A 14,449-nucleotide genomic window follows, 5' to 3' on the forward strand; every position below is an offset into this window, starting at 1 on the left:
TCCCAGCCTTGGTTTCACCCTACGTCCTCTGATGAACCTCTACAAAGTAGGGCCTTGGTCGCACATGCATTCTTGCATACGTAAAGACAGGACAGCTTTCCTTCTGTCCAGCATGGAGCCCCAGGATCTATTCAGAAAGGCCCACTAAATAAATACAACTTTTTAAAAAATCTGTAATTGTCCACAGAGAAATGATGAAGAAGTGAGCAGAATGAACAAGTTTCTTTTCCTGATTCAAGAAATTTAAAAAAAGATAAGAAAAGAGAAGAAAGGAAGAAAGAGAAAGAAAAAGAAAGAGGGAGAGGTGAACTGAGATGGATGGAGAAACAGAGACAGACAGAGACAGACAGCAGAGGCAGACAGACAGAGACAGACAGCAGAGGCAGACAGACAGAGACAGAGCTACTAATGATGGTTGAGTCATTTAAAGCTGTTCTGCCAAGGGTGATCCATTTCAACTGAGTAACTTTTATTATATTGTAAAGAGAATTATGAATTGTTAACTTTAGTAGTGTAAAAAGGCCTTCAAATGGACTGTTTTTGCTGAAAAACAGTAAATGACAACTTACATATGCCAGACCTCACCAGGCTTTGGCTATAAAATCACAGACTTTCATATCCCAGTGTTTGTAGCATACACCGTCACCCACCCACTTGGTAGACGTTAGCTTACTTCAGAGCGCTTCCCAGCTATCTTTGCAAGGTTTTGAGACTTGCTGCCCAGAAGCAGTGCCCTGGTCTTCCCCTCCAGCTTCGTCTCTGTCACCTGTGGCTTGCCCTGGGGATCGATGACTTAGGGACTGCTGTTCTGCTATGTGTAGCCACAGGGCAGGGAGCTGCTGTGTCCCACTGTGGTAGGGGACCAACACTTGTCCTTATTACCATGTTGATCACATGAATTCATTCCCAGCTCAGGTGAGCCAAACCAAGACCCAGCATCTCCACCTCTGTTGTCCTGGATCCCATGTCTTTGATGATGCCCAGCTCATGCAGCTGCCTTTAGAGGGGCCAGCTAGTGTCCACAGCAGCTGCGTGAGCTGGGGGGAGCCCTCACCCCCGGTCTTCAGTGCACAGGTCAGCCCCAATACCCCTGGGCAGGATCCACTCCAGACCGCTCCGGGTGGTACGGTCCAGCCCAAAGTCTCAGGTCTCACGGAGATGATGGATTTCCATCCTCTCTAATCCAACAGCTGTCCTCATTCCCTCCTGAGAAACTGTCCAATATATAGACCCATTGAGTATGATGCTTTGGCACCAAGTACAGAATATTCTTAAATTGTATGTTTCCCAAAGTACAATCAACATCACCCAGGAGAAGTTTTGGTGATAAGGGGTTACCCTGAGTCTGCATCATTTGGCCTGGCAACGACTGGCCACAGGTGGATGTTGACTGCCTCAAACATGGCGAGATGGCCAAGGAACCATTTATATTTAACTTAATTTTAATTTATTTAAATTTAAATATCCTCTCACGGCTAGTGGCTACTACGCTAATAGCTCAGGTTGCATTATTCAGTGGGTGCCATTTTATAGGTATGTCATTTGTCTTTTATAAAATGAGGACCCTCCAGTCAAACTCACCATCCACGCATGTGCTAGAACTCTCTCTCTAAACCCTGGGTCTGGTTATCATCAGACCGTCTTTAGAGTTTCCCTCAGATCCCACACCAGGCCCTCATCTGGGACGTCCAAGCATCTTGGTAGACCCATTGCCATCTCCGTGGGCAGCCTCGGCCCCACCATGCCCACCTCACGTCCCAAGATTCGTCTACACGACACCGTTGGCTAGGTGTCAACAGGACCGCAAATTAAACTTGTTGTTGAGTGCGTTGACCCTGAGATGGTAAAAATAATGTTTCACCCACCTGTTCATTGACAGTAAGGTCATAATGCTGAGCATTTACTGAGCTCTTGGTGTCCGGTACTGTGGTAAGTGCTTCGCTCTAGTCTCTCCTGTAATCTCCATAGTAACTCTCCACATTACAGACCACTGACGCTCTCCTGCTGCTCAGAAAACTGACCCGCCTCAGAAAAACAACGTCCCTTGAGTTTCCGCCTTTAATCGATGGGCCCAGTAGGATCTTAGATCCTAGAGAGAGGAGACCCTGCCTTGTCCACTCTCTCATCCTCACGCAGAATCTGACAGAGTGAATAGCCCTCTGATGTTTGTTGAATGAATGCACAACTCAGATTTTAAATCCGGGTTCCTCTACCTCTGACGTATACATGTGTTCCTGACTACAGCTACGCTGCCCGACAATCAATTATTTCAAATCTTTGGGATTTAGAGGCTCAGAGAGCAGGGGTCAGTAAAACGTGTCTGGAAAGGGCCAGACACTGTCGCCTTTGCAGTGGACACAGTCTTGGCCACAGCCGAGGCATCGCCATGGGACTTCACTCACAAAAGCCCATGGTGGCAGGATTAGACCCACAGACGGAAGGCTGCGGACTTTCACGAACTGTCAGTACCTGGTGCGTTTCCGTTGTTTAACGCAGAGCTGATCACACGCTCTGCAAAGTCACAACCGATATCTCACACGGCGGCTTCAGCTGAATTTCTCACCCATTTATCATCCCCTGGTCGGTAAAGTAGCCTGCATTGTTTCTTCTTTATCCTGAGGACTAGAACAAGGATCCGTTCTTTTCTCTCCCGAACCCCTCGCAATCCTGCTCACCACCGATACCGCAGAGGCTGGGCTAAAAGTCCCATCCGCGAACGCGGGTCATCATGTCTAACCGAAGCTCTGATTCACTCTCCACACAGCGGTGCACAAACAGAACTCTTGCCTCCTCCAGACCCCAGACACATGCCCTCAACAGTGGGAACGCGTTTCTCCAGTGAGAAGAATAAATGATATCCGGCCTTTACAAATAGAGAAAATTGGAAAATGAATAAAATGCAATGTCTACAGCAGATATGGGAGACACCCAGGGGCTTGTTTCTAAGGGTGGCTCGACGCCGAGACCGGAGCAGCTAGGTCTCCCCGCAACACCCCAGAGTGAGCAGTCCGTTCTGAGTTATTTTATTTGTGTTGTTGGAGTCGACCCTGTGCTTGATGGGACCTGAGTTCAGGTTTCGAAAATACATTCAGTCATCGGTGTGCTTGTGGTTCAGCCTGATGAACTCTGCCGGGATCCGTCCACATGTCTGAGAACCTGCACACGCGCTGCCTACCCCCAGCTGGATGACTCCAGGCTCCGAGGCCAGGCTGCCCAGGGGCCACTCTCACAGCAGGTCGCTCCTTGTCTGCAGTCTGCGTGGACCAATGTGAGTGTCCTGCGCAGGCAGAGGTGACTAACCCCGCTTCGAAGAACAATGGAAAAAGAAAGGCCGAGGTCGGCAGCTGCCTCGGGCTCCAGGAGAAAGGAGCAGTGAGGTCCCTGAGGAACGGCAGACTCAGTGGCTGACAGAGGCTACTGGAATGCGGCCCCTGTCCATGGTGACTGGAAGAAATGCAGGCCCTGGCATTTCAGATCTCATTTGGGGGAACTAGTGTGCAAATGCCTAATTTGGAAAGATCAGTGCCTTCTTGGTTTTCTCTCCACGAGGAAAGGGCCGGGCTTCCCCTGTGGGCCAGCTGCGTTTGGTCAGATGGTCGTCTACTTAGGACGTCTGCTGCACTCTGAAGGACCGTCCCTCGCTAACAAAGAGAATAATCTTGACGGGTAATAAGGTCGTCATCAACAGCTGTCTTCACGTAAGAGCAAGCTGAGAGCTTCCGGCGGCCCATCCTGGAGGCCGCGATGGGGAAGGCCCCATTCATAAACACCACCGTCCGCCTAGACGGGCCTTGCTGGTCCAGGGCAAACGTGCCAGCGGGACCCATGTTTCCCGCGTCTCAATATCGTCAAGCCACGCGCCAGAATTCCATCCGATTAAAAAATGTCCCACCCCTGCTACCCTCCCAAAGGTACCCGTGTAATGATGAAACAGACGGCCCATGCACATTTGGGGTTTAAATACAGGACATCCATATGTTACGAAAGAGGAGGTAGCTAACATTGGGCGTGGGGGGTTCTCTTCACGGACAGCAATATTCAGGCGAGTAACACACACAACACGTGACGTAACAATTGAGCGGGAACTAAGCCTTTCACGTCGCACACTAGTCGTCTGCACCTGCGGTGACGTGCCGAGCTGCCTGGCAAGGATTTCAGACCCTCCCAGAGCATAGGGAAGGGGCAAGAGAACGGGCGCCTGCCCTCCGGGGAAAGGGCAGAAGGCCACGCCCGGGCGATCCCATCGCGCTCCAAGAGAGGGCCAGGTGGGTGCTAACTTGTCGTTTCTCTTCCCTAGGGGCCACGTCAACTGTCCTGCCATTCCGCGGAGCCTGTCGCTTTTACCACAATGGCTCAACCCCAGATCTTTGCATTCGGACGTAGTAGCTTCTTGTTTCAAAGACGTCGGGGAAAGAGCTGTGGTGACATGTTGCTTTGGTCTGCGGACCTTCGTCCCGAGAACGATGCTTAAGGTCATGGAAAGTGTACCCCCCGCACAGGGTTGGGGTCTTGTGGGACCGAGGGACCATGTGCTCTTAAATAGTTTCCTTTCGTGCATGTGTGCACGTGTGTGTGTGTGTGTGTGTGTGTGTGAAAGGGATCCGGGAGATGCCCGAGGTGTGGGGCCCGAGGCAGAACGGCAGCTGCCTGACCCCAGCGGAGGTGCTGCTCCCTCGCGGGGATCCTCAGGTACTTCCTGACTCAGCACGCTCGTCCCGGGAGTGGTAAGCAGCCTAAGCCCACCATCCCGCCGCTCGTCTTGGCGTAGAGTTGTAGGCTGACCTCACGTAAACTCTAGGAAGCAGAGGACAATTGCTTTACTGCACGTGTGACCTGACCAGTAGGATTTGGACAGTGGCCGGGGCCCACGAATCAAATTTCTGACAAGACTGAAGGGAGGAAAAACCAAGTCAGGGAAGTAAACGCAGCATTTTCACAAAGACTTCAACTCAGTGCTGTACGGGGTGATCGGGCCGTGGGCGGGTTAAGCCACACGAAGGAAAGGAGTTTTGAGCTTCTAGGAGGGAAAGCGAGTCCTGGGCAGCTGGGGGAGGCGAGGTGTGGTTAACGAGCATCCTCTCGGGTCCTGAGGCTTGTTTCCCAGAGTGACTTTCTTCCTCCTACGGAGACATCTTTGCCAATGGGAACTTCCTTTACGAAAGGGGAAACTTATTCTCTATTTTCAGGCAGTTAGCAGGACATAAAGAGCTTTTCGTGCCTCTGTCTTTAGCTTAAAGTAGTCCATAAGCCCAGGAGGCACGTTTCAGGTGGCCTGTCCTGGTGCCCTTCTCTGCGGTGGTCAACGCAGGTTGCTTTAGGAGTGGAATGCTGTCCTAACAAAGGGCCGTGCTGGCACGACAATGTCCTCCGTCACGTCGTTAGCACTGGCCCGCTGGAGTGAGTTTTCCAACAAAATTCCAAATACAGCAGCCGGTAGTCTCACACAGAATAGTTTAATGTGGCGTGTAATGCCTTGTCTCCTACATGCTACGCTCGAAAAGGATAAGACGAGCATGAACGGGAGACATGGCGGGTGTGGTATGAGGTTGGGGTGTCCTGGGGTGGGCGCCCTTGCCCCCACGGCAGTGTCGCAGTGAGACGCTTCCCTCTGGGGGTTCCTGCCCGCCGAGGACGCCTGCTGTTTTCAGAGCGGAAGGCCACGCACCGTGGGGAGGCGGCCCTTGTTGGGTGGAAGACGTGCAAAGAGAAAATTGCTCGCTTTTCCGATTTTGGCACTTTGTGAGTTAATTACCTGTTTTACAAATAACTAATGGGGTGACTACGTGAGTCGAGGAAAGCGGGCCCAGCAAAGAGACCGGGGTGCGGCACGAAGTCTAGCTAATGCTTCAGCAGGAGAAACAGTGTGAGGACCAGGAACCGGCCACGGTCGGGACCCCCGATGTGTGTCCCTAGAGGGCCAGGAGACGGGACACACCTCCTGAGCCACGTCCCCTCACACGTCCTCCTGCCTCTCAGACACGCTGCCTGGTGTCAGCTGGGGTCGATGGGGTGCTGGCCGTCCGCCTTGCAGTGGACACGTGAGTGCTCCTGTGTGTCCCGGCCAGGAATCAGGTGTTTCCGCAGCGCCCTGCGTCCGTGTGCTTTCAGGGAACCTCGTACCTTCACGGACTCTTGTGAGATCCAACCCAGTGGAACAGGAGTGCCCATAGTTCATAATTTCTATGAAAACCAAAGCCAACTTAGCGGGAAGAATGTGATAAAAGCAACCTGTTTCATCTTGTGTTCGATCACTTTCCCACATTGCCGTAGATGAGGCGCTGCCGGCGCGGAGGAGAAGTCTCTAGAGCCAAGTTTTCCGGATGAACTTGCTGCACGGGGGCCCGTAAGTTCTCGCTCTGCCACCAGGAAGCAGAAGCAGGACTCCGCGACGATCCGTTAGTTATTATCTGCGCGTGTTAATGCAAGGAATGCCACGGCAAGCCAGTTAGTGGAGCTATCGGCAGAGACGTCACCATGAATGAAGGAGCGTTGACATGTTTTAAGACCTTCAAGCAAGCATTTAAGGGGTGCAGGAGTCACGTGTATAATTCTGTGCCTTAATCTTCTTTTTTCTGTTAAGCAGCCACTGGTCCCAATCGCAGAGGACAGTAGGATTCCGCCTGAGTATCTTAGCCTGGCCTGGTGAGCCCATGATTAGAAAAAGAACCCTTCGTTTCTTTTTCTTTTTCTTTTTCTTTACAAAAAAGGAAGTCTTTTAGTTCCTTTTTTGGGGGTGGGGGCAGGAGCCGAAGGAGAGGGAGAAGGAGAATCCTAAGCGGACTCCGCACTGAGCGTGAAGCCCAGCACGGGGCTGGGGGTCACAGCACTGAGCTCATGACCTGAACTGAAATCGAGCTGCGCACTTGACCGACGGAGCCCTCCGGCCCCCCGGATAATCTAACTCTTTCCATGAAGTCAGTGGAGTGTAAAGTTAACTTTGAGCCCCTCCATGTTCTTAGAGAACCCCACAGTCATCGGCCGGAGCCATCCGGTCGGTTTATAACGCCGCCTTCACGGACAGTCTCAGCCTCATTCACTGGTTTTACCTCTCGGAGATGAAACCTCCAAGCGAGCTTTCATGCGTCCTGTGGGCGTCAGTCCGTACACGCGGTGACAGGCAAGCGTCGGGGACTTGACGCAGAGATGCCCTTCCTGCCGCTCTTCCCGGCTCTCTTTTCCTAGCCCACGTTGTGAGTTAATATCCCAATTACCTTAACCTTAGAAGCCATCAGTATGGGACAGGTCATCCCTTATGACTACAGAATCTAAGGTGATGGTTGGACCTGGTTTAAAAGCTGTATAGGAAGGAGAGAACGCAGGCTTACAGCAACGGACCAATTTTCTACTGTCGTCGCCAGGTGAGGGTGTTTGGTGTTCCGAAGCTTTCGCAGATGGGGAAGTGCTTCCATGCTGTGGTGGGTGGCATGTGTGGGGGGCCAGAGCCCAGCGGCAAAGCCAGACTCCCTTCCTTCAGTGACATTTGGAGCCTGCATGGGTTCTCTGGTCTCTGAAGCAGAAGCATTGTGGGCCTTCCTGTTAACTAGGAAAGAGGAATAGAATTTTCGTTTAGAATATTGTGCGGGAATGCACACAAAGTTCTGAGTGCGCGACTGGACCCTTAGTAAACCGTCACTAAACGTTCATAGTGTTGCTGCTAGCACTACGAGTCTTACCACCGCTGGTACTACTCTCTGTGTGTTCTTGGGCATATGTTTGAAGCTGTGACACTGGAATTTCACCCCATCATGTGTTCCTAGTAAACAGCGATGGTCAGCCCCACACCCATCATCCATTTTTTGCTCCAGAAACCAGCTAACCACCCGCTCTTACCATTCCAGGATAAGATTCCCTTCACACTTCCTCAGGGACCCGATAAGACCTTCTCCTGCTCCCACAGACCCACGGGCAACCCTGTGGTCCACTTGTCCTTGTCCCCCTGCTTCTATGAAGCCCCAAGCCCCTCCCTTTTCTCTGAGGTGTCACTGATGAGCGGCGGTCCTCCCTATCACCATAGCCTGGACGAACTTGACTCCCTCATTGTCCGGTGCACGCTGTCTCCCACGTCCGTGTAAGCTTCCCGGTGGACAAATGACCACAGCACCACTCCCACTGCCAGCTTCCGTATGGGATTTTTCTGAGTTTTAACTGCTGTGGCAGTGCGGTGCTCAGCAACACACACACACCATCGGGGCTAACTAACCAGCAGGTGTTTTTACCACTAGCGATAAAACGCGTGGAAATTCACGCTTTACAAAATCATGTCAACGACCGCCTTTATTCGATCTTGGCAATAAGTACTGTCAAGACAGACATTATTTATTCCCATTCCACAGATTAGAAAACTAAGAAACGTCTCTTGGCTCACCCAAATCAGCCACCTAAGGGCCAAAGCTGGGACTCAAACCCGTAGTGCTTTCAATCATAAACAGCCCAGGGATCGAACGGAATGGTCGAATCTAGCGTTGAGGAAAGGGTAGGATCTCACACTGGTTTCCTGTCTTTCTTTCTCCAGAGCATTGCAACATGTGCCTGTCATCCTGAGCGGGTGTGACGGGAACAGGCCACTGCCTCTCTGACCACATGCTCATCTTCATGTCGCAAGACGACGGAGTGGTGGGATCATCTCGGCTAAGCCCCCGGAGCTAGCCCTGCACATGGCCCCAGAACTGACCTGCCTCACAACACATTACGGCTGCCCACCTCCTGCAAGGAGCTAATTGTTCCGGGAGCCACCAGTCCCTTGCTTCCATCTCCTAAATGTGCTTGGAGTTTAGAGTTTTTAGTCACAAAAATAATTAGCTACCAGAATGGCTAGGAAAATGCCCTTTTTATAAAACCCATTCATTTAAAGTACTTACTTATGAGCATGGTTACACTAACCTTTTTTTTTTGCTACAGTATCAAATCTAATCTCCTGCTAATCCAGTAAGCGCTGAAGACCACACCCCACTCAACAGACGTTTACTGATGGCCCCGCTCGCTGCCGGGCAGGCCTCGAGCAGCGGCGGTGGGCACGGTCGTGCGGCCGGTCCTTCGCCTGGCAGCCGGTCAGGTGCGGGAGGTGCAGGCAGTGTCACCGGATAAGGGTGCACATTCCTCCCTCCCTCTCCCTGCCTCCCTCTCTCCTCCTTTCCTCCTCTCTGTCTTCCTTCCTTCGGCTCTTGGTTTAGCGTCTGCCGGGCGGCAAACCCAGGGTATACAGGGGTGGGTACATTAGACATACGCCTGTGCCTCACGGCTTCCCACAGGAGAAAAGAGACAAATCGTAAACAAGGTAAACAACGCGGTGAAGCCCCCATTCGGGGCCTGGCACACAAGAGGCAACAGAGGCCGCAGAATGGCGCTGTGTTCTGTGGGGCAGATGGGGGTGGCACTCGGACTCGAAGCCGTGTCGCGTCCCCCCCCACCCTTGTTAGTGGCCTCAGATCCCTCTTCTGCTCAAGCAGGACCTCACAATGGCTCATTGGTGTGGCTCAGTTGGCGCTTTCTCTTACACATTCTGTTGCTTCGCACAGAAACACTACTATCTTTCTCGGTCCCTTCGGAGGCACTGTTTTGTCATCCGAGCCTCCAAAGCCTTCTGTTCTGTGCAGATGCTGGTGGCAGAGGGTGGTAGAGAGTCCCCTGGCAAAGTGACCAGTCGGTCCTTCTAACAAAGACAAACAGCCGGCCAGATGTGTCCGAGAGGCAGGCTTGCAAATAGCGCGAGATACTAGGCTTTCTGGCTTGTGCTGGACACAACAGCCGTCCCTCTCAGAGTGGGTTCGCCATTGTCACCGGCTGGAATGCAGGGAGGAAGCGGGTCCTTCTCTTCCCGCCGTCACAGCTCTGGGGGCAGAGCAACTTTCCTCTGGGACACGAGGGGCCCCCCGGCCTCCCATCAGCAGCAGGAGATGGAAACAGGCAGAATCGGAGAAAGGATCCTTTTTCTCTGAGCCTTTGCCCCGGAAACCAGGCACATCCAGAACCTGATCCGGAATAGATTTTGCAAAGAGTGTTAGAAAGCCAGCCAGAAATCAATCGCCCCTTCCACTCATGTCGGAAAGAACTGGGCACACACTGGGGCCTGTTGAGGCCGCACTGTCGACCATGACCCCAAATGGCATTCAGAATGAATGGTCTTACGGGGCAGGGGTCGGGCAGCCAAGCATCTGTCACCTCTAGTCCCAGGAAAACCTCAGCTTCCCAGGAGGTGTGAGTGGGCTTTCTCACTATACGTTTCCCTGTGTGAATTTAGACTATCGGTGCTATTGGGGTTACATATAGGAATGATTCAAATTCAATTTAAGAGACAAACAGGCTGAACCTCACCAGCAGACAAGGTCCCTCCCTTGCTTACCCACGCGCTCTTCCTCTGGTCTCCGCTCCTTCTTTTTCGAATGATGACACCGATGCCTTCCTTTAGGACACATCATTGGTAGGACATCATCTCTGGGACCTGGGGCTACCAGGATCTCTCCGGACCTCGCCCAACTGGGTGATAACTGCAGGCCGGGGGAGGCACCATAAAAGGTAGACCATGAGTTTTCCAAAACTAAGAGCTTATTTCGTTATACAAGTGATAACATGACCCTGGTGGGAATAGAAACATATGATATTATAATGACAAAGAAGGAAAAATCCTAGTAATCCTTGGGGGAAAACCACCACTAATTTTTTATATTTATTTTATTTTTTTATATTTATCTATATTTTATTCCCAGAATTTTCTCCATGTTTGCGTATTTGTGCGTGTGATTTTTGAAAGGATGCATGATAGGGTTTTATCCTCCCTAATGGACACCCCGTCTGTGTGGTAATTAAGCTTCTTACATATCCTATTGGAAAGCCATGCTGAGAGCATTGCTACATGTATCCGTGGAGCTCTATTTCCTTAGATCAATTTCTGCCAGTAAGTCTGCTGGGTCAAGAACTGCTGGCACTTGACTGTTGATTCCTATGCCCAGAAGGTCATCGGAGAGGCTGACAACATCCAGCCCCAGGACAGGAGAGTGCTCTGTGTGACCCGCAGGCCGCCGGGGGCAGAGCGCACGGATTTCATGGGAAGACGAACGGGAGCAGGGAATGTCCTGCTCCTCTTCCATCTCCTCCTCCTCCTTCTTTAAATTTTATTTACTTGGCAGAGAGAGAGAGAGAGAGAGAGAGCAAGTCGGGGAGGGCAGAGAAAGAAAGAAGGATCGCGCTGAGCAGGGAGCCCGACGCGGGGCTCCCTCCCAGGACCCCGGGATCAGGACCCGAGCGGGAGGCAGACGTGCCCCACGCAGTCGTCTTTCCTGGTTTACCCCGAGCGCCGCAGCCTGGGGAGTCGCTCGCGGCGCGGACCAAGAGCGTGGGCCGCGCAAGGTCAAGGGATTCGCCCAAGCGCACGCGATCCGGTTCGTCCCGTCGGAGGTTTTGCCAAGCGCGAGACGCGCCCTGATTCCCGGGCTGGAAACCAAGCTGGGCCTGGTGACAACACAAGCCGCCGCTGATGAAAGGCCACTGGGAAGTGGACTGAAAGGCTGACCTTAGACAAGCTGACGTCTGAAAAAATACGCATCCTTTGCGCACGAACTCTGAGAGGGAACGCAGGGCTGGAGCGCGGCGGGAGCCCCAGGCCTCCCCCCGCAACACGCGGGCTGCCGGGGCCGCGCGGCTGGAACCAGACAGACCCTCCCCGGCCACCGCCTCGCCCGCCGCAGCCGGAGCAGCCGCGGGTGACCGCAAAGAAACCCACACTCAGGCGGGGGCAGACGGGACAGACTTCTCCTGCCGGGGCTCAGCATCCGCCTAAAACCAAGAGACTGAATAAAAGACACCAAGAAGAGAATAAAGTGTTCTCAGGGATGGGGCTTTGTGCTTCAGAAGAGACGTGCTCCAGAGAGGAGACAGCTGGCAAGTGGGGCGCGGGTGGTGGAGATGCCCCGGGGGTTCTGGGAGAAGACTTTGGAGAGGAAGGTAGGGTCCGGGGAACAGGTCGCGGTTTTAGGCCTCCCCTGGTGGAAAGGAAAGGTGTTCCTACCCTCAGGATGACAGGGGCAGATTGTGCTTCAGGAGAAGGGTCGTTTCCACAAAGCGATACAAGAAGCACTCCGGGGGCTGCAGTGGACATGGGAGGGCAGCCATGTTCTCACGGCCCCCTCACACTGTGACAACTAAGCATCAGCCAGGTGTGGCTCAGTGACCCCATGCTCAGGACCGGGGAGGGCACAAGCGGTGTGCGCAGGTAGGATCAACTCAGAAGAGTGAAGGCACGTAGGGAGGACGTTGACCTCCAAGCTGAGGCGTACAGACTTGGTCGCTCTCCGCAGTGGCAGGAGTCATCTTGACACTGGGAAGGGAAGGCCAGGGACGCTGGAGGCCTCTCGGCCGCGGTCCCTCTAGGCCTCCACACCAGGGTCCGCAACTACCCGTCTCCCACCTTTTCCCTTTCTGGGGCAGCTGGTGACTTGGGGTGCTATTGCTCGAAGCCTGGGGTCGGCCTTGCAGGAGCAGAGGGGAGCCCGCACCCTCCCCGGGTGCCGGAACACCGGAAAGGCGACCACAGGGTCAGGCAGTGGAGGACAAGCCTGCGGAAGAGACGGAGGAGGAACAGAAGTGGAAGAAATCGCAGCAGCGTGTGCTGTCCCAGAAGCCACCAGAAGGTCATTCAAGAAGAGAGAAGGCTTCCGAGAAGCCCCGTTAGATGGCACCTGAAGTGCTGGGAGAGCAGAGATCGTGGTAAGAGCAGAAATACGCTGTCTAGGGTCATCTTCTGGTTCCTTCCCAAGAGAACCCACTTTCATCCGGGTGGGCGTCATGTCGCCCGACTGCAGTGGCCACCATGCCATGAGGCCTGGTTGAAGGGGCTCCCTGGCCTCCAGACTCTTTTGGGGATTTGAAAGATCACACTTGGCCTTTGTCCCTTTTGCGCTGTCAGAAGACTGTCTGACAGATGAACCACCATCGTGAGACCGTCCGAAGATAAAGTGACCTGCTAAGAAGGGCATCGCAGCAAGATGGAACCGCCGGGGCCATCTCGGCGTCTCATAGCCACCAAGTCAACCTTGGGCTTCTCGTGACATCAAACCAATTCCAAATAAACTGTAACTCGCTTCGCTGGGTTTTCTGCTCCTCCCAGCCCAGCTCCACCCCCACCGGTGATGCCATCTCCCAAGTGAGCTCTGCTTTGCAGCAGTCCGGGGACCTGCCTGGAAAGCAGGTCCATGAAGAGTACATGTTCGGGGCACGATGGTCACAGGGAAATAGTGGGGGACGGGTTCTAAGTCCGTGGGACAAGATGGGCGCCAAAGCCCGGGGAAGGAGGTGGCTTTAACTTCAGTGGAAAGGCTCTTCTGGAAACAGGGAAGGAGGGAGTGGGAGCAAGGCATACAGCCGTGGGTAAATGATGAGTGCCCCCACGGGAAGAGATGCGCGAGGCTGCCCGCAGCCCTCTGCAGAGGGGAGGTTGGCGGGGCAGCCAGGGCGGTCCAGCAGGCAGCAGGTGACAAGAGCCTCGGCCGGGGGATCCCACTGCAGCCAGAGAGGAAGGATGGGCTTTTAAGAAGTTTTAGCTTTAAGACTTCCTTCTTCTGATCTCATCACCACCCCCTACACATCTGCCGGAAGGGACCCTTCACTGCTGTCCCCTGCCCCGCTCCCTCCCAGCCCCAGCCCTGCCCCCCCTTTCTGTGCTGTCGGAGGGGCTCGGGTTCAGCTCCCCGTCTGCCGGCTTCTCTGTCTCGGCAGCATGGAGGTGAGCGTGTCCTGCTCCGAGATGCCTCAGCACATGCAGTGAGGGTCTCATACGCCCTCCCTCTCTCGTGTCCCTGTGATCTCTTACCCTGACCTGTCACAGTCCGTGTCCTGGCTGCACCCTCCATGAGATGACAAAACCATGACCTCTGGACCATGGTGCTCTTCCCGTCACTGTGCGGTCCTGCAGGGGCACCGCCATTTCCCGTTGTACACGTGCCTTCCGGAGGACACGCCGAGAGCCCGGTGTGGAGGCAGGCGGAGAAGGAGAGAGGTGACCAAAGCCGATGGTTAGGTTCTGACACCGGAGAGCAGAAGGCGAACGGTCAGCACTGACGAGCCGGCCTTCGGAGGGAGGTGGTGGATTGCTGTTCGGCCTGTGTGAGTCTGGAGAGCCTTTGGCGCTAAGCGGGGGACCAGGTTTCTGACCCGCCACCTCTCCCAGGCTTTCTCCTCTCCCTCCCCCAGACGGGGCGAAGGAAAGGGACGCTTCAGCTCACAGGCAGTCACGGGAGCAAAATGCGATGAGTTCTGTGAGGACACTCTTTTCAAAGCGTCCTAGGACATTTTGTTTCGTATGTCAGTTGTCGTTTTGAAATGTCCCCAAACAATGCTCTCCCATGGGAAATAGAGTGAGCTCTGGGGCCAGATGCCATGTGGGGGCCTACATCGTGGGGTTCTCGTGAGGATTACAGAAGTTGGTATGTGCCGGTTTCTCCAGCAGTGTCCGGCCCAC

At 53.8% G+C, this 14,449-nt stretch overlaps 1 long non-coding RNA gene across 2 annotated transcripts; it reads right to left on the reverse strand.

Moving 5' to 3' along the window:
- Positions 1–8,881: 8,881 nt before the first annotated feature.
- Positions 8,882–14,141, reverse strand: LOC116574404. Of its 2 annotated transcripts, none has more exons than XR_004279270.1 (3): positions 13,802–14,141; positions 10,340–10,572; positions 8,882–9,968 (listed from the first exon to the last, which is right to left on the reverse strand). It is a non-coding gene; the product is annotated as an uncharacterized LOC116574404 (long non-coding RNA). The 2 variants fall into 2 exon arrangements; XR_004279269.1 differs by lacking the exon at positions 13,802–14,141 and adding an exon at positions 10,813–11,109.
- Positions 14,142–14,449: the final 308 nt, after the last annotated feature.

This window comes from Mustela erminea, chromosome 15 (genome assembly GCF_009829155.1).
Source record: "Mustela erminea isolate mMusErm1 chromosome 15, mMusErm1.Pri, whole genome shotgun sequence".
Classification (NCBI taxonomy): Eukaryota; Metazoa; Chordata; class Mammalia; order Carnivora; family Mustelidae; genus Mustela; species Mustela erminea.